This window comes from Miniopterus natalensis, chromosome 11 (assembly GCF_054644295.1).
Source record: "Miniopterus natalensis isolate mMinNat1 chromosome 11, mMinNat1.hap1, whole genome shotgun sequence".
In the NCBI taxonomy this organism is placed as follows: Eukaryota; Metazoa; Chordata; class Mammalia; order Chiroptera; family Miniopteridae; genus Miniopterus; species Miniopterus natalensis.
Genome location: NC_142091.1, coordinates 76104644 through 76124766, shown reverse-complemented (window position 1 = coordinate 76124766; position 20123 = coordinate 76104644). Strand labels below are relative to the sequence as shown.

At 59.1% G+C, this 20123-nt stretch overlaps 1 protein-coding gene across 1 annotated transcript in view; it reads left to right on the top strand.

Annotated features, from left to right (window-relative positions):
• LOC107540356 (SH3 and multiple ankyrin repeat domains protein 2) overlaps positions 1–20123 on the top strand; it is a 214349-nt gene that overhangs the window by 76957 nt on the left and 117269 nt on the right. The gene's annotated exons all lie outside the window — the stretch shown is intronic.

The window sequence follows — 20123 nt, the reverse complement described above, 5'->3', positions numbered from 1 at the left end:
CATCGGACGATCTGTAGAAACCGCTCAAAAGCGGTCGGTGCTCACGAAGGAAACGGTCCAGCGGCTCTAGAGCTCCCCACGGGCCTCGCTGAAAACTGTTCTAAAACTAGTCTCCAAAAGATTGAATGGGCTAAACGGAGACCACGTCCATGGGGTGGTGTTGAGCAAAGCCAGGAGATTTGGGGGATGTGGGGCAGCAAATGTCTTGTAGGAGGAGCCTGGCTTGCAGGTCGCTCCCTGGCTTTGCGGGGAGCCAGGCTCAGCACCTGCATTGGGAGTGATCACATCCACCTCGGGGCCGGTGGCTCTGCTGTGTGCCCTGTGCAGACTGCTGGCATCCTGGCCGGCTCCCCGGGCACAGGTCCCACGTGGGCTCAGAGCGGATCGTTCTCAGGAAATGCAGGGCTGTGATGAGGGGCCGGAGGTGATGCCTGCACAGGGTCTCGGACGAGGGGAGTCACTGGTATTTTCATTTCTTTGCATGAGAGGCAGGTCTGCCCCAATTTACAACTCACGTCTTTGCAGACCTCAGCCCAGGGGAGGACCCGGAGCTACTTGCCAAACTCTGCAGGGAATTGTGTTAGTCACGGGCCTGCTCCAGCCCCACGCTCCTGGTGTCCAGGCCCCTGGAGGGCAGGAGAGCCTCTCGGTCCCGCGTCCTGCACAGCTCCTGGCGCAGGACAAAGAGCCATGTTTGCGGAGAGGAGGTCACCGGTGTTGCACGGACCAGGAGGCCTTGTCCGACTGCGAAACACCGTAACCGTATTAGGGTGACGTCGCAGCTGTGTGTATTGGGGTGACGTCGCAGCTGTGTGTATCAGGGGTGACGTCGCAGCTGTGTGTATCAGGGGTGAGGTCGCAGCTGTGTGTATCAGGGGTGACGTCGCAGCTGTGTGTATCAGGGGTGACGTCGCAGCTGTGTGTATCAGGGGTGAGGTCTCAGCTGTGTGTATCGGGGTGAGGTCTCAGCTGTGTGTATCGGGGTGAGGTCTCAGCTGTGTGTATCAGGGGTGAGGTCTCAGCTGTGTGTATCAGGGGTGAGGTCTCAGCTGTGTGTATCAGGGGTGAGGTCTCAGCTGTGTGTATCAGGGGTGAGGTCTCAGCTGTGTGTATCAGGGGTGAGGTCTCAGCTGTGTGTATCAGGGGTGAGGTCTCAGCTGTGTGTATCGGGGTGAGGTCTCAGCTGTGTGTATCAGGGGTGAGGTCTCAGCTGTGTGTATCGGGGTGAGGTCTCAGCTGTGTGTATCAGGGGTGAGGTCTCAGCTGTGTGTATCGGGGTGAGGTCTCAGCTGTGTGTATCGGGGTGAGGTCTCAGCTGTGTGTATCGGGGTGAGGTCTCAGCTGTGTGTATCGGGGTGAGGTCTCAGCTGTGTGTATCGGGGTGAGGTCTCAGCTGTGTGTATCGGGGTGAGGTCTCAGCTGTGTGTATCGGGGTGAGGTCTCAGCTGTGTGTATCGGGGTGAGGTCTCAGCTGTGTGTATCGGGGTGAGGTCTCAGCTGTGTGTATCGGGGTGAGGTCTCAGCTGTGTGTATCGGGGTGAGGTCTCAGCTGTGTGTATCGGGGTGAGGTCTCAGCTGTGTGTATCGGGGTGAGGTCTCAGCTGTGTGTATCGGGGTGAGGTCTCAGCTGTGTGTATCGGGGTGAGGTCTCAGCTGTGTGTATCGGGGTGAGGTCTCAGCTGTGTGTATCGGGGTGAGGTCTCAGCTGTGTGTATCGGGGTGAGGTCTCAGCTGTGTGTATCGGGGTGAGGTCTCAGCTGTGTGTATCGGGGTGAGGTCTCAGCTGTGTGTATCGGGGTGAGGTCTCAGCTGTGTGTATCGGGGTGAGGTCTCAGCTGTGTGTATCGGGGTGAGGTCTCAGCTGTGTGTATCGGGGTGAGGTCTCAGCTGTGTGTATCGGGGTGAGGTCTCAGCTGTGTGTATCGGGGTGAGGTCTCAGCTGTGTGTATCGGGGTGAGGTCTCAGCTGTGTGTATCAGGGGTGAGGTCTCAGCTGTGTGTATCGGGGTGAGGTCTCAGCTGTGTGTATCGGGGTGAGGTCTCAGCTGTGTGTATTGGGGTGAGGTCCTAGCTGTGTGTATCAGGGGTGACGTCGCTGCTGTAACGGCCTCAGGGGTAACGCAGCCTGCGCTTCCTTCCCGCCAGGCACCTGTGTGGCGGGTTCTCCTGGTCAGCAGACAGGCCGCTTCTCTCCAGGGTGTGACCCAGGGTCCTGGTCACTGTTCTCGAGGCCGCCGGGGCCTCTGCCTCCAGTCGGCAGGCCCTGGAAGGGAGTGTGCAGGGGTTCTGCCCACTGAGAGGGGCTCCGGCTCGTAGTCCTCGCTGTCGGCGACCAGTCCTGTGACTGGGATGCCATAGGTGCTGGGCCACGTGGTCCCCAGCCAGCTGCCATCTCCTGGTCACTGACCAGCCAGGGGTTCTCCAGACTAGTAATATATAGACGTAGTCACAGGTGTCTGTGAACCTTGAGAGATTCACTTTAAGGAACGGCTCACGCGACCGGGGCCGGCGAGTGTGAAATCCAAAGGGCGGGCCCGCAGCCGGGAAGCCAGGCAGGCGCCAGGGCTGCAGGCTCGAGGCGGAATTTCCTGTCCTCGGGGAACTTCAGTTTTGCTCTTAAGCCTTTCAACTGACTAGACGAGGCCCACCCACATGGTCGAGGAAAAACCTTTACTTAGAGTCGGTTGGTCGGACATGTCAACCACTCTACTAAATATGTCCACGGCACCCCCACGTGAGCGGCCAGCTGAGTTCCTGGGCGCCACAGCCTGGTCCCCTCCTCGGCATGGGCTTCCCCAGTGACGGCGAGTGACTTGCTCAGAGGAGTGCGTTCAACAGGTGGCCCAGCCAGGACCCAAACACAGATCCGTCAGAGCTGACAGCCTGGAGTCTCTGGTGGACCCGCCACCCCCGAGATGTGAGGATTTCGTGGCTCTCTCCTGCCTGCTTAGCAAAAGTCCAGGGTCGGCCCTGAGAGGGGTGACTTCGGTCATGCATAGGCCCACCCAGGGCCCGTTGCTGCAGCTGAGGAATGGGTGTGCGTAAGAAATGTGCCTGGCCATGTCTTGGGGTGTGGGGGACGGTCCACCTCGGACCATCAGGATGCCTTGGCTGGCAGAGGGAGGGGTCAGCATCTGCGGACGTCCCTGCGGCAGCGAGGCCTGGCAGAGAAGGCCACTGCCCCAACCTGCCCTCACCCAGCTCGGAGCACTGCCCTGGGAGGCAGAGAAGGGGTGGGGGCTGTCACCCTGGTTTCCAGGCGGCCTGGTTGGCATCCTCCGGGCGGGGGCTCCCCGAGTCCTGAGGTTGAACCAAAGTCCCATTAGTCATAGGGGGTAGAAACCCTCTGCGAGACATCACCATGGGTGTGGTTGGTTCCCAAATAGCATGTTTTTGTTAACTTGGAGACATTTGAAAATATAGGCCAGTGCCTCTGTGAACACAATTGTAGTTTGAATATTAATGAGCAACCAAAGGGCCGGCTTCTGAAGGAGGGACTGGCTGTTCCCATGGAACAAAGTCCCCGAGGACTCCTTGTCCTGGCCGCAACGACTGTTTTTGTTAAACAGCCCTGGCAGGATCTCCCCCCCAACCTTTCTTTTACGCCACTTTATTAAAACGCACTTGGAACATCGCTTAGTGCTCACACCCGCATCTCTACACAGCTGCTTTGTGTTTTAAATACCACTTTCCCCGCCGGGCTGGCCCCCAAAATAGAGCTCTGCCGGTCCGTCTGTCATTTCCTGTTCCTTTGGGAGGATTCTGTCCTCGGTGACGCTTTGGGACCCAGGCCGTCCCCACCCCTCCCCTCCCAGCAGTTGGGTGGTCGGCCCCTGGTTACCATGGCAAACTGGGGATGCTGGCTCCAGCCTGCTCTCCTTCCCAAGGCCCCTCCTGCCTCTAGGGAATGTGCAGCTCCCTCCGGAGTCACCCTGCACAGCCAGCCGTCACCACAGGCCGTGGGTTCTGGAGGGAGGGAGTGGGGTGGCTCAGACTCACGGTTAGGGACATTCTCACTCTTACATGGGGCAGATGGCCGTGGACAGGAAAGAGTGTGACATTAGTCTGCCAAGGCTGCTGTGACCAAACATGACCGCCTGGGGGTTCAAACAACAGACACTGATTTCCCACCGTCCTGGAGGCTGCAGGTCCCAGATCCAGGCGTCAGCAGTATCACCTCCCAGTGAGGCCTCTCTTCCTGGCTGCAGACGGCCGTCTTCTCCCTGTGTCCTCGAGTGGCCGCCTCTGTGCACACCTCTGGCACCCCCTCCTCTTCTTACAAGGACACCAGTCCTGTAGGATTAGGCCCCACCCTTATAACCTCGCTTAACCCCAGTTACCTCCCTAAAGGCCCCATCTCCACACACAGTCGTACTGGGGGTTAGAGCTTCAACCTGTGAATCTGGGGGAATGCAGTTCAGTCCATAACCGTGGGGAGGAGGCGTGGCCATGACCTAAGCTCTGTTCCATGAGCTAGTTTCTGTGGGCACCTTCCCTTCATCTCCTTCCTGCCGTGCAGGCCCATCCCCAGGGGAGCCATTTGTTGTCTGAGCCGAGGGCAGTGACCGTCCACTGACGGTTACCTGATCAGGTGCAAGTTCACCTGTCAGGGATCGGATGCCTCTGGGTCAGCCTTGGGCCCGTCCTCTGTGCTGGAGAGAAGGTCCGCAGCTCAGGTCCACAGAATGCACAAACACTGGGGTCCACTAATCTGATTTAAGGTCACCTGGAAGCTGCTGGCTGGGCTGGGTTCAGGGCCATGTCCTCATGTCCAGCCTGCTCTCCACGGGTTCGTTCTGTATGTGCAGATCTAAAGCCAGAGCTTCACCCATTCCTTGCTGTGTGACCTTGGACAAGTTTCTCAGCCTCTCTGAGCCATTGGTTCCTGCTCTGTGAAATGGCAGCGGGGGTAGTGTGTTCATGGCAGGGCTGCTATGAGGGTGGGTGACCATCATGGAAAGCTCCCGGAGCAGGCTGGCTCCCCGACACGCTCACTGGATGTGAGCTGCCAGGTCCTCCTTGTCACCTAACATACCACATCTATACATACAGACTGAAGACGTGGAGAGCAGGCTGGACATGAGGACATGGCCCTGAACCCAGCCCAGCCACCAGCTTCCAGGTGGTGTGTTTGATGAGCTGGGATCTAGAAACTTGAGGTGGAGCAGATTTAATTGGTGCAAATGGTGCGAGTGAAGGTGGGGGCCTGTAAGTTTGCAAACAAATGTTGCTGAAGTGCATTGATCACCACGTATTGCTTCCCATGTGGGCAAAGAACCAGGAGAGTGGATAGGTATTGAGTGGGTAGGTGGACGGGTGGATACGTGTTGAGTGGGTAGATGGGTGGTTAAGTGGATGGATGGTTAAGTGGATGGATGGTTAAGTGGGTGGGTGAGTGGGTGATGACGGATGAGTGAATGGATTGGTGGATGGATGGATGGATGGATGGATGGATGGATGGATGGATGGATGGATGGACGGGTGCACAGATGGACCTTGCATGGGGGTGGTTGCAGGCCCCCACTCTTCCTCTCGTACACAGCTCACCCCAATTTCAACTGTGCAGCCCCTCCCACTTTAAACCCCTCCAACACCACTTGATGAGACTTCTTTAAAATCACAAAGTTTGTAAACAGTAGGGGAGGGAGTGGAGTATTACGAAATCTGAAAAATACGCATTGTTGGCCTCCCAGGCCGGGGTCTCTCTGGGTCTTCAGCCCCTGAGATTTTCAGGGAGCAGTTCCCTCCAGCCAGCCCAGATGCACAGTGGCCTCAGATTCTGCCTGCCCACCCTGCCATCCGAGTGCAGCAAATGGGCCTCTCCCTGCCCCTGAATAGCCCGAGGAATGCGCTGGGGCTGGGGCGTCCAGCTTGGAAAGCTGGCGGACCTGTCCTCCCCGCCCACCATGAGTGACCTGGGCTCCTGGGGGCCCTGGAAGACAGATGTGGTTGTTCCCTGAGAGGAGGCGTGGACGAGCGGTTCCCAACATGTGCAGGTGGCCACTGACCTGCCATCTGTCACGCCAGTGAGGATAGACTTGAGACCTCTTTCCTGGCACCTGGGCGCCCGTTTTGGGGTTAGGCAGGGCTGGGATGCCTCTCTAGCTGGGCCACAGGCCGCCCCCTGAGTGCGCCGGGGCTCGTTTGGAAGATGAAAGCCCTCAGCTGGTGCTTGGCTCCTGAGTGAAGATGTTCTTGGCGCCTCTGAAAGAGACGATAGGAAACAGCCGCGGGGTAATGAATAGACATCGGCCGCGGGGTGCGCCTGGGAAGGGTGAAGCCGCACGTTGGCAGGTTACGCGGAGGCATGAATGTGGGAAGTGGGCGTGGGAGGGCCGGGCTCCTGCGCCCGCAGCCTCGCAGCCGGGCACGGCGTTTCGGGGGCACTCTGTGCATCCTGCCCCAGCCAGCCAGGGCCTGTGGGCCGGGCTTCTCCAGGGACCCTGACAGGGCTCGGCTCTCTGCAGCCCCTAAAGGTAGCACCTGCCCCACCCCTGGGTCGGGCGACTTGGGGACATGGAATCAACTTCTGCCCAATCAGCAGGCGTTGTCTTTAGGGACCCGTGACCCACACAGTCACGAGGGGCCCCACTCTGCAGTCCCTGCCCTGAAATTCTCAATCATTGTTTAACAAGGGCCCGATTTCCATCTCATACTGGGCCCCGAGGCGTAAGCCGTGGCTCTGCAACTTGGAGCCGCCCGTGGCCCCCCCGGCCCAGGAGCTCGCATGGAGGTTGCTGGCGCATCTCCCGCTGGCACACAGAGCATTTGGTGGGTCACAGACCTCACTGTGGATCGGTGATAGCTGCACACACATGTGCACACGTATGCACACGCAGGTGCACACACATACGCGTACACTTGTACAGACAGGTGCACACACATACATGTACACTTGTACAGACACACGTGCACTAACCATGCACACGTGTGTGCGCACAGTTTCATGTACCCTCCCAGGAGGCTCAAGGAGCCCCGCGTGTGCCCTCGGCCTGCAGCGTGTGCCCCAGGTGGGCAGCATGTGCACTGAGCGCCCGGCCGGGTGAGCCTGGGCTCCCTCCTGCCCGGCCACGCCTGTCGAGCCCTGGCACAGGCACAGGCCCCGGTGACGATCTGACCCAGTTCCTGTTCCTGAAGCTCTTGGCTTCTCTCGCGGACGATCCTAGAAGGCATTTCATTGGCAGGGAAAGTACATCATTTATCATCCAAACGGGGACACGTCTGAGAGCAAAGCAGGGCGTCAGTGTCGCCAGCAGAGCTGAGAGAGGGCGGGGCCGCCCTGCCTCCGGAGGAGTGGCGCCTGGGGTCCCCGAGGCGCAGGAGGTGGAAAGCGCCCTCCGCCCAAGGAGCGGGCGCCGCGCTCTCACCTGCCGCCTCACACGCACCTCCCCCGACACCCACTTCCCGGCAGGCCCCTGGGGCCGGCCCTGGCTGCGTGGAGGGCCCGGCCCTGCGTCTCGGGTAGGGAAGGGGAGATGCCTCCTCTCGGCGTGACCAGCGCCCATGAGGCGAGCCCCGGGTGCCTGGGCGGCTCGGCCGCCCCGTGGGGCGCTTTGGGGAAAGTCAGGAGGCTGCTCCGCCTCCAGGGCGGACGCCCCGGCAGCACCTTGACCTGCTGGTGCCCCGCAAGGCGCCCTCAGCTCTGACACTGGCGGAGGCGGGGTACCCCTCGGAGACCCGCTGCGTCCGGTGGCCCAGCCGGTCTCTGGGCCCTGTGGTGTCCTGAGAAGTCCAGGGGTCTGGGCCCGGCTGGGCTGGGCGGGACCAGGCCGGAGGCATGTAGACTCACACCCGAGCTCCCCTCATGCCTGAGGGTCCACATCAAAACTCCTGTCCCCACCCCAGAGTCCTCTTGCAGGCGGCTCTTCCAGGGACAGAGCTGCTGAATGTCTGTGGCTCTGGACTGGGGGGGGGGTTTGGCTTGGCTGAGTAACCTGGGGGAAGTCACTTGCCCTCTCTGTGCTTGGCCACCTTACCCTCAGGCAGTCATTGTATCCCCAGCACTGGGCTCTGGCGAGAACTCACGTGGCATTTGCAGGACCTGGTGTCTCCTCGTGGAGCCGGTGAGTCAGGTCCAGCTTGTGTACAGACGCCCAGAGTCTAGCTGCGCGGAGTGGCCCTGATCCAGGGCGACCGCTGAGGGAAGGGGCCCTGCGTCACCCAGTGTGGCCAGGAGGGAGCGCGAGGAGCCCCCCGTGAGACCACGGCCGGCCTGCGGGCCAGGTCCACGTTCTGCTCGTCCTTGGGGCAAACTGTTCCTCCGTCCAGCCTTGGCCCCGGGGCCACCTCCTCCTGGAAGCTCTCCTGCCTCTCCCCCGGCCCACCAGAGGTGCCAGCGGGCCCGGTGCGCTTGGCCCTGCTCTCGGTGCTGCTTGTAGCCAGGCCCAGGCCCAGGCCCGGGCGCCCTGAGTCAGGTGACGAGTCAGAGAGCTCTCCGGCTCTGTGGACGCCCCTTTACGTTTGCTCCTGTAAGTGGGTCATATACGGTGCCGTCTGGTATCTGGTGTCTCTCGCTGAGCGTGTTTTCCAGGCTCGTCCATGTTGTAGCAGGTGTGAGGGCTCCATCCCTGTTACGGCCGAGGAGTAGCCATTGTGTGTGTCCCGTTGTCTGTCCTTTGACGCTTGGATGTGTCCGCGCTTGGCTGCTGTGGCTCCGGCTCTGTGGACGCGCCTGTGTGGTCTGATTGTGTCCCGTTTCACTTCATCTGGACGCTCACCTGGGAGCGGAATTGCTGGGTCCGGCGGTCACTCCCCATTCCACTTTTTGAGGAACTGCCACTCTCTCCACCTCCTGGCATCTTGACCCTGAGAGTGAGGGTGGTGTGGCCAGCGGGCTCCCGGCGCTGGGGCCGGAGCGGGGCTGGAGGTGGCGATGAGGGGCTCCCACCGCGTGGCCCGGATCCTCTCTGCGGCCGGCGTTTGATGCTCCCAGGCGGGATCCCAGGTGTGCAGCGGCCACAGCGTGGCCCCGTCCCTGCCTGGGCTCCCTGTGGCCCGGACGGCAGTGGGCCCGCCACGAACACCTGCTGGGCTGCAGCCGGCGGCGTGGACGTGGCCCAGAGACAGCTCGTTGCTCCCTGACCAGCGTTAACCGTCCCGAGACGGGTTTAGAATTCAGCGTGGTTAAAAATCACCCTTCTTCTGCCACTTAAAAATTGCTTGTCACCCTGTGTGCCAAGAGCTCCTTCAGCGGCCCACTTCTCCAAAATGATCGCTGATTGGAACAAAAACATTGCCACTAAAATTAGAGTGACAAACGCAGTTGTTACGAAACAAAAAGAAAATTGACACATACTCTTGGGAGGAGCGGCCCCCGCGGCAGGAACCGCCCGGTGCTCGGAGCCTCGGTCCCCGCGGCCCGCCCGCCCTGCCGCCCAGGAGGCCCCTGGGGTGCGCCCGGCTCAGAGAGGGTGGTGGCTCAGGTGGGGACTGTGGGACTGTCTCAGGGAAGCTTTGCTGCGAAACCCTAATAAACAGGGTGCTTTCAAATTAGCGCAGAAACCCAGACGTTCCTCTCTTGAGAGCAGATAGCCGACCCCCTCCCCCGGGCCCTTCCCCGCAGCTCAGTCACCCAGGACACACCGCTCCCTTCTCGGCGATGCCGCATCGGCCCAGATTCGGCGCGTGACAGGAAAGATGCAGGTGCGCCGTGGGGTACTTTCCGGCGTATTAAAGACAACGGAGGAGCCCTGGCCGGTTTGGCTCAGCGGTGAGATCCTCAGCCCGTGGACTGAAGCGTCCCGGGTTCGATTCCATTCAAGGGCATGTACGTCGATTGCGGGCTTGATCCCGGGCCCCAGTTGGGGCACGTGGGGGAAGCAACCAATTGATGTGTCTCTCTCACATCAGTGTTTCTCTCTGTGTCTCTCTCTGTGTGAAAAGCAACAGAAAAAATATCCTTGGGTGAAAATTAAAGAGAAAAAAAAAAAGAGAGAGACAGAGGAAGGCAGCCCAGGGCCGGAGTGGGGCTCTCGGCTCGCGGGGACCTGGCACGTCCAATCTTGCTGCTCCGCTTTCCCTAACAGGCTGCCTCATGGCTCAAGGCGGCTGCTTAGATCCACCCATCATATCCACATTCCAGTTCAGGAAAGGGGGGAGCAAACCACACTCTCTCATTTTAAGGGCGTGCAGTGTCCAACTGCAGATTATTGGCCATAACACAATCTCAAGGGAGGCTGACAGCCCTTATTCCGGATAAGCTGCCCTTTAAAGTAGAGAAGAGATGTTGGCGGGGGCGGGGGGAGGCAGCTGGCCGCTTCGCCCCGGTGTGTCCTAGGGAACAGCCTTCTCCCTGTTTCCACAGCGCCCGCCCCACCCGGACAACCTTCCCCCGTCACCCCAACTCACCCAGGGCAGCCCAGGACGCGCCCTGCAAGATGCCGGTGGGATCAGGGCCAGGATGTTTCGAGCAAGGAAACAGAATTTATGGGGAACTGACTCCTGTGGAGGGGGAGGGGCTGGCCCAAGGTCGTCTATTGCCTGCCGACTGTTGCGCCGGCCACCCTGGGGTCCCTGGCTGGGGGTCCCAGCACCCCATCAGAGTTCCCATCTTCTCCTGAGCTCCCAGACCTCTTTCCGGGTCAAAGCCCGGTCAGCAAGGAGTGTTACCTCTTGTCCCCGGCGGGCCTCTTGGTTGCAAAGGATAAAAAATCGAGCTTGACTTGGTTGCAGCCCCGAGGGGGCTTTTTCCTTTGGGTCCTTCCCTGGACCCTTCAGGAAGGGCCCCGCCTGTGATTCCTCCCTCGGCCACTAGATGGCAGCCGCTGGGCACAGAAGCCCAGAGAGGGGCACTTGGGCTGGACCCATACAAACCCCGAATCGCTCCACCGAGGAGCCTTGGGGACAACTGCCTCCCGGGAGTTGGGGGAGCAAGTTTTCAACGTCAACGCCCTGATCAGACCCTGACAGGCCTCGACAGCTGAGCCAGAGGCCTGTAATTAGGTCACAGCCTCTGCGGGGCCCGGGCGGGGCTCGGGGCCCCCCAGGAGAGAGCCCCCCGCTCTGCCCGGGGCCTTGCAGTGTGTCCAGGAGGCCAGCAGGTGGATGGACGGTCCCTGTGCAGTGAAGGGAGAGGGGACCCAGGGCGGCCCTCTGAACCCTCGGATCCTCAAGGGAGCAGGCGGGAGCCGACATCCCCGGGGGAAGGCTGCGGGCGGATTTCCCGTCTGTCCTGACTCCCCCGTGAGCTCCGGGCGGCGGGCGCAGCAAGGCCTCGGCCCATGGGGCGTGACTGACCCTGGGCTTTCCTCTTAGACCCTCCGCGCGGACGAGGGGTGGAGGCCCAGCGCTTGTGTCCGAGTCCCAGCTTCGGCTACAGGAGGTCACGTGGGCCAGTTATGTCCCCCCTCCGTGCCTCAGTTTCCTCACACGTGAGATAGGGAAGGTTATAGAACTTGCCACACTCAGTTGTTACAACCCACTGATTTAACGAAACGTAAGCCCGGCCGGGCGTGGCTCAGTGGTTGAGCGTCGACCTAGGATCCAGGCGATCAGGGTTCGATTCCCGGTCAGGGCACATGCCCGGGTTGTGGGCTGCAGATGATCAATGACTCTCTCATCATTGATGTTTCTGTCTCTCTCTCTCCCTCTCCTCTCCTCTCTCTGAAATCAATAAAGATATAGTTTAAAACAAAAACAAACAAAAAAACAAAACGTAAAACAGTAGCCCAGGGCCTGGCACGGCGCAGGCAGGTGACAGTGTCATTACCGGGTACACGTTATGTCACAGACTTATATTAATCCCTGGGCGTCGCGATTACTCATTTCTACGTAGGAGGGATTCGGTTCTGGGCTCGGACTTAGAAACGGGGTCTCACACCCAGGGGAGCCTTGCAGGACGTTTCGAAGCATGGCCGGCGTTTTGCTTTCATTCTTATTTCATAATAGTACCTGTGGTGGTGGTTATTGCCGGTGCTGGTATCTTCTTGGGGACCCAGCACCCCTGTAACTGAGCCTGTGTCCAGGGCCATCTTACATCTAAATATGTGAAGCAGTTGGTGCCGGCCCCTCAAGTCACCAGAAACCCTGCTGCGTCTCCTGGGTGTCCAGCGTCGCCTCTGGCACCTTGATTTTACTGATCTTTGTCTTCCCTCTTCCCCCCGCGAGGCACCTCCTCGGACCCTTGTAGGCCCATGCTGTTCGAGGAACAGCGAGGGCCCGGGGAGCCAGAAACCCCTCGTTTCCAGGTCCCGCTGCCCGAGTCACCCCTCGTTTCCAGGTCCCGCTGCCCCAGTCTGCCCCAGGATGCTTGGAGCCAACATGGGAGCGGGGACCTGGGTCCCAGGCCTCGAACTCACCACCCGACCTGCCGTACGGCGCACCCTTCTCGCTGTGGATATGTTGGATTTTGTCACAAGCTTGTCCTGCATCAGTGGATGGGATGATGGCTTCTCCTTTGGTTTGCTGATCAGGTCGCTGACATCTATTGACTTTTCGGGTATTGAACCGTCCTTGCATTCCCGGGCGAAACGGCAGGATGCCTCACCTGCCGCCGGATTCGGGTTCCTACGGCTCCCGTGGGGACGCTGTGAGGGGTCCGTCCCGCTTTCTGGTGCTGCTCTGTCCGGCGTGGGCCCCCGGGGGTGCTGCCCTCGTAAAGTAACCTGGGAAGTGTTCCCTCCGGTTCTCTTTTCTGGGGAAGATTGTGTAGAATTTTTATGGTTTCTTCTTGAAATGATGGGTCAGTTCCCCAGTGAAACCGTTTGAGTCTGAATATGTTTTTTTCGGATGTGTTTTTAAACTGCTAATTCAGTATCTATCGCAGACACAAGGTAATTTAGGGTATCGTTTATTGGGCGAGTTTGGGTAGTTTGTGGCTTTCAAAGACTTACTCCCCTTTAAATTGTTGAATGCATCCGAGGAGAGTTGTCCCCGAGCCCCTCACTGCCCTCCAAATGCCCGCCCTGGGGGCTGCCCCCTCTGCCATCCCTGGCACAGGCCATCTGGGTCTTCTGTCTTTTCTCCACTCACCAGTCTGGCTAGAACTTTATCAAATCTATGGATCTTTCCGAAGAACTAGGCTTTAGTTTCATTACTTTTTTCTATTCTTTCTTTGCTTTCCTACTCCACCGATCTCCCTCGTTTCTCTTTTTCATCCTTCTGTGTACTTTTTCTGTAACCAGGTGATTTAAAAAAAATCTTTTTTGTTGATAGTATTACAGATGTCCCCTTGTTCTCCCATTGCCTCCCTCCACCTGGTTCCTGCCCCACCCCAGGCCTATTGCCTGTGTCCCTGGGTCATGCATATATGCACATAAGTTCTTTGGTTAATCTCTTCCTGCCCCTGCTTCCCTCTGAGACCCCTCAGTCTGTTCCATGTTTCCCTGCCTCTGGCTCTATTTTATCCGTCAGTTTATTTTGTTCATTAGATTCCACATATAAGTGAGATCATGTGATCTTTTTTTTCTCTGGCTTATTTCACTCAGCATAATACTCTCCAGGTCCCTCCATGTTGTCCCAAAGGGTAAGAGACCCTTCTTTTTCATAGCTGCATAGTATTCCACGGTGTGAATGTCCCACAGCTTTTTTCTCCACTCATCTACTGATGGGCACTTGGGCTGTTTCCAGATCTTAGCTGTTGTAAATAACACTGCTTTGAACACAGGGGTGCATGTATTCTTTCTGGTTGGTGTTTCTGGCTTCTTCGTTCCAATGTGGACACATCAGTTAACCCGTAGTTCTGCTGAAGACAGAATGGCTGGTGGGCAAGTTGCTCTCCAGGTTACGTTCACCTCTGAGGGTCTGCACATGACTGTCTGTCTCCCTCCTCCCTCTGCTGTCTGCTGATAATTACTATGCACACGTGTGTGCACACATGTACCTACCTGAGTGCACGTGTGTTTGTGAGTGCATGTGTGTGCACATGTGTGCCCATGAGTGTGTGGTGCGGTCCATAGCACCTTCCACCAGCATCCTGCAGGTCCACGTCCCCGAGTTTGTGTCCCTGACCTGTGCTGTCATCAGTCACTCCAAGGCCCCCCCCCCCCCCCCCGCACACTGCAGGTCCAGAGGGTGCCCAGGCTTCCTTCTCCCTTTCTCAGGCTCTGATTTCCTTGCCGATCTGATCAGCTCCATGGCCGCTCGTGGGCATCCTGGCAAAATGTGCCTGAAGCTCCTGGGTACCGCAGGTGCCTGGAGTCCTGGGACCCTAAGAACCAATTTATAAAATGCATGCAAATCACCAGAGATGTGAATTTTCCACCTGCAGCCCGTGACAACCTTTCTTTCATTCCTCTTATCAGTGCTGATCACAGCTGTGCAGGAGGCTTCAGAGTGCGCTGGGTCCTGTCCCCGGCACAGAGTGGCCCGGAGCCGGTGTCCTCCTGTTCGCGCCTTATCTCTGGCAGCCAGCGAGCCGTGCTGCCAGGCGGGGTGGCCGTGGGGTGGCCGTGGCTAGGCCGCTCCAGGTTTCACCATCTGAGCCAGAACAGATTAGTGCTGACGATGGTCCCATGTGCCGTCCTGCCTGTCTGTCATGGGGGTGGGGGGGGGCTCTGGAATTCGGATGACAAAGCCTGGTGGTGGCCTGGGAGTGTGGTTTCTAAAATCAGGATCCCAGGCCTCCCTCATATTTGATCTCAGGTGGTTCCTCGTAAAAGTTCACCAAGAATGGGCTGGACCTGGGCAGAGAAACAGCGTTGCTCCCTCAGAAAAGCTACCAGTGGTTGAAAGTTGAGAGAATGTTTTAATTAATAAATAATTTAAAAATAATAAGAAAGTTGCTAGAATTTGCAGCTGCCCAGGTAGACGGTTGACATAACGGCAGGTGACCTTTGATCCTATAAGATGGGTGTCTTTGTCCATCTTTCAGAGGAGAGAACAGAGGCTTCAAGAGGTCCGATCCCTTAGCTGGGACAATGTGGAAACCAGCGTGGGAACCCGAGACTTTGCACAGCTGAGTCCGTCCTTGAGACACTTGAGAGTTCGCCACTATGAGGGCTGCTCCCCGTGAGGCCTCCAGGGGTGGTGGAAGGAGTCCTGGGCCAGAGTCCAGCGTGCATTCCGGTCCTTGTTCTGTGCCTGGCCAGCTGTCTGCTGGGAAGGGCAAGGGGGCACCTGGTGGGCTTTGACACCCAGGTAGTGAGCAAATAGCAGCGATGTGCCCAGCGTGGACCAGGTGTGCCGTTAGCATCCTTCCTTCTCTGAGCGGGAGCATCGGCCACTTCATTTATGATGAGGGGTGGGATGGAGAGGGCAGAACCCTGGCAAGGAACCCGCAAGGGGGTGGGAAGGGAACAGAGAACCCAGCAGCTGGGAGCAAAGAGTAGGCACCACCTCTTAGGAAGCAAGTGGGTTTAAAGGTAGGAGAAGGCGCCTGGTAAGTTCTCAGTGAGCAACAGATGACTGGATGGATGGATGGATGGATGGATGATGGATGGATGGATGGATGGATGGATGATGGATGGGTGGATGGATGGATGGATGGATGGATGATGGACGGGTGGATGGGTGGATGATGGATGGATGGATGGATGGATGATGGATGGATGGATGGATGGATGGATGGATGGATGGATGGATGATGGATGGATGGATGGATGGATGGATGGATGGATGATGGATGGATGATGGATGGATGATGGATGGATGGATGGATGGATGGATGGATGGATGGATGATGGATGGATGGATGGATGGATGATGGATGGATGATGGATGGATGGATGGATGGATGGGTGGATGGATGGATAGGTGGATGGATGGATGATGGATGGATGATGGATGGATGGATGGATGATGGATGGATGGATGGATGGATGGTGGATGGATGGGTGGATGGATGGATAGGTGGATGGATGGATGATGGATGGATGAATGGATGGTGGATGGATGGATGGATGGGTGGATGGATAGGTGGATGGATGGACGGGCGGACAGACGTGTGAGTGAGAGGATGAGCAGATAAGCAGGGGTAACAAGATAAACTTTATCGCCTTCACCTCACTGCCCAACAAAACCGTCTTTGGCTGTGACTTGTCTCCATGGCTGACACGGGTGAGCACCCCCTGCCCCAGGGCTGCAGGTCCCCGAGCAGCTTCCCTTCAGTGGAGGGACTCAGCTCTCCCCGATCTGCCTGACGGGGCCAGACTGGCTCTGGGTGCCGGGAGCACCCCGGGGACAAGCCCCCTCCATGTGCTGCTGCCAGGACGTGCCAGCTGACGTTTGCCTGCAGCAGCTCTGCCGTAGGAGGGCCGCAGCTCCCAATTAAACCGTTTAAGTGACAAAAGACCCCGGGTAATCGTGTGATTAAAAATAACTCGGGCCTGCTGCTGCTGCCCGAGCCTGTCAGCCCCGGCGGGGGTGAGGGGGAGAAGGAAGCCTCCCGCCCCAGGCCCGACGCCGTCGCCCAGGGAGGGCTGCTGCAGGACGTCTGAGACCCGGGACGGACCCCTTCAAACACCGAAGAGGGTTTCCTGAGGCTTTGGGGGCAGGAGGGTGGTCCTGGCATGTGGGGCTCTCAGGCCACAGCCACACGGAACATCGACTGAGCGCCTACTAAGCTCCCGTCCCCAGGTGGGCCTTTTCCCGTGTGTCCCGCACAGGAACCTACTGCGGGCGGCCGTTAGGATTTTCTTGTTTTATTTTTATTCTTCAAATAAATTTTTATTGATTTCGGAGAGAGGAAGGGAGAGAGATAGAAACATCAGTGAAAGAGAGAGTCATTGATCGGCTCTCTCAATAATATGTCCCTTATAGACTACGTAGAAAATATTGAAATAAAAATCACCTACAATCCCGCCATTAAGGAGCACACGTTGCTAACATTTTGGTATATTTCCTTCCCAACTCTGTCGACCAAAATCTCGCTGGTCTCTTTAGTAGCATCTCATCTAAAAGAGTGTCAAGACCACTCACCTCCTTGACCAGTGTCCCTTTGGCACATGCCAGCCGGTCCCCGACTGGGCGGAATGAAAGGGGAGTTTTTTTTCACTGACAAATAAAACTGCCACGGAAATGTGGTGATTCGATACATTGTATACATTGTGGAAGGTTCCCCACGGAGTTAGCACACCGGTGGCATCGCATCTCGGATTTACCGTGTGTGTGTGTGTGTACACGTGTGTGTGTACACGTGTGTGTGTGTGTCCGTGTGTGTACACGTGTGTATGTGTGTGTGTGTGCCTGTGTGTGCCTGTGTGCGCACTGAAAACATTTTACACTCTTAGCAACTTTCGTTAGAAACAATGTTGCCAGCTAGAGTCCGCAGGGACCCATTAGCTCCTCAGACCTCAGCCCCCACAGCTGAAAGTCCGGAACCTGTTGCTGCCCCTCCCTGCCCCCCGCCCCCAGCCCCCGCCCCCGGCAGGCAGTTTTCTACTCTCTCTGCGTTTGACTTGGGAGGGGAGGGATTCCACCGCTAAGGGGGACCACGCGGGGACTGGCTCCCTTCTCTCCGAGCGAGTAGCCGGCCCTGTGTGCACCCCCCACCCCGTCCCTCTCCCCACTCACCTGCCAGCAGGCACGCGGGTCGCGTCCACACCTGGAGAGTGAACGATGCTGAGGTGAACGTGGGGTGCAGAGGGCGCTTCGAGATTCTGTTTTCAGTTCCTTTGGATAAATACCCAGAGGTGGGATCCCCGGGTCATAGACGGTCCTGATTTAAATTTCTTGAGGAGCCGCCACGCTGTTCTCCATAGTGGCTGCGCACTTGACATGCCCACCCTCGGGGCGCGGGGTGGAAGCGGGACTTTCCTTGGGCGCCGGGGGAGTCGGTGGGAGGCTGGGAGGCCACAGGCTCTGTGATTCCACGGACCCGGGCGCCATCCCGGCACAGATGCGGGGGCCTTTCGTCACGGTGGGTGAGCCAGCGCTTGCCACGGAGCGTAACCGCCCTGCTCCCACTGGGGGTTCAGCCGCGGAGCCCTCGACCTTGGGCTCCGCTGGCCGCTGTGCTTCGAGCATTTTCCCTGCATTGCTCTCCCTCCAGACCCAAAGGGGAGGCACTTCCAGAAGGTTCCCTCCATGGGCTCCCACTGTCCACGAGCACCGGAATCGGGGTGCAGGGGACCTGGCCCCCCGGTGGCTTCCCTTCGGGTTGAGTTCCGACATACGCTGCTCCCGACCTACTTGCTCTACGCGTTATTCCAGGGAACCTCTAATGGGCGCAGGGAACTCACTGCCGGGCCCCCAAGGGTGCACGGTCTTTGCCCCACGCACGCGGCCACTGCGGAGCCTTGTAAACAAACGTTTTTTGTTTCTTCGTTTACGTGCCAACTTTTGTTACTGACGGGGAGCCAGTGGCAGGCCTTCTCGCCATCTGTGCGGGAAACCAGCCCCACGGAGCCTGCATTCTAGTCATCAGTGCCCGCAGCACGTGTGAGAGGTAGGCGTGTGTGGGTGGGCACGGCCACGCCTTCCTGGACACGGGAGCCCCCCGCGCCCCGGTGGGCTGCTCCGCACAGGCCTGGCCGGCCCGGCCGCCCTCCCTGTCATCACAGAGAGGCGTGTACAGTGGTCTCCTGGGAATATGTCCCTCTGTGCCCTGGCCGGTGTGGCTCAGTGGCTAGAGCGGCAGCCCACGAACTGAAGGGTCTCGGGTTCGATTCTGGTCTAAGGGCATGTACCTGGGTTGCAGGCTTGATCCCAGGCCCCAGTCAGGGGGCATGCGGGAGGCAATCCATCGATGTGTCTCCCTCATATCAATGTTTCTCTCTCACTCTCTCTCTCTCCTTTCCAATCTCGGAAAAGCAATGGAAAAAATATCCTTGGGTGTGAATTAAAAAAAAAAAAAAAAAAAAAGATGTCCCTCTGTGGTGGCCAACTCAGCTCTTCCCCACCCAGGCTGGCCAGAGTCACACCTTCGTCAGGGAGAGGAGGGCCACCTCGGGGAGGGTGGATGGCCATGCAGAATCCCTCCCCGTGCCCAGGGCTGGGGCTCACTCTCTGGTCCAGGAGCTGGCAGCCTGCGTGGACACCCCCTGGCTCGCTGCGGCTCCGTCCCCAGCGCATGGTCCCTGGGGCTGTGCCCCAGAGGTGTGGTTTGGGAAGTAAGGCTTCCATCCATCCAAGTCCCCAAGGTGCCCCTGTAGAAAGTGGGAGGGGTGACTCCTCCCGCAGGAGAGGGCCGGGGAGAGGGGGCTGTGGGCACCGCAGGCCGGGGACCCTGGGCCTTCCTGGTCACTTTCCGGGGAGCTCGTGGGCTCTGCCTTCCCAGCCCCAGGACAGGCTGAGCGTCGTCGTGAGGATGTCGGTGTTGAGTCCGTGGTGTGCCGGTGAGGGTGCGATGCCGGATCCACCCGGCCCCTGACTCTCTGCTTTCCCATGCTGGGCACTCGGGAGGCGGCACGGTCAGTTTCCCGTCTGTGAAATGGGCCAGTCCAGCCTCCCTCGTAGGGCTGCCGGGCAGTAGTGGAGCGGGTGCTGGGGGCAGAGCCGGCCACACCCCCGTCGCTGGCCGCCGTGTCTGGGGGCTTCGTCTCCCAGGTCCTCACGTGGCAGAGAGAGCTCTGGTCTCTTCATTCAAGGACGCTGGTCCCATCACGGGGCCACCTTTATGACCTCACCTAACCCTAACCACCTCCCCGAGGCCCCGCCTCCCCAGGGGCCCTGCCCCCCGAAGCCCCTCCACACTGGGGCAGGGCCGCAGCCTGGGACTCTGGGGGCAGGAACGTTCAGTCCATGGCAGGTGGCGACTGAGGGCGGGGCTGTGCCGGAGCCGGGGTGATGCTGAGGGGCCTGGTGATGGCCAGAGCTCAGGAGGACGGTGGCCGTCGTGGGTCTGGGCCCGGGGCCGCGGTCACGGGGACGCAGCCTTCACAGAGGCGCAGCCTCCGAGCGGAGCCCGAGGCGCACAGGGCTCAGCCTGAGGCGCTGAGGTCTGAGGGAGGCCGGCGTGAAATGCAACCGGTGAGGTTTCAGCCCCTCCCACGGTGCCCCAGCCTAGGGGTCCCTGCCCGGGGATGCCTGGGCCCGTCCCTGCTTCTGCCACACGCACCAGGCCGAACGGTCCACCGGTTGGGGACACCCGGCGCTCTGCTCTCTGCGCACAGGGTCTCACACCTGTCTCAGCGCCAAGCACACGCCTCGCCGCCAGTGGGCACGACTCCGAGTCACACTCCAGGTCCCCTTGTGCTAGGGGCGTGTCCCCGAGGACCCTGAGGCCTCGGTCATCCTCTGTGGCATGGG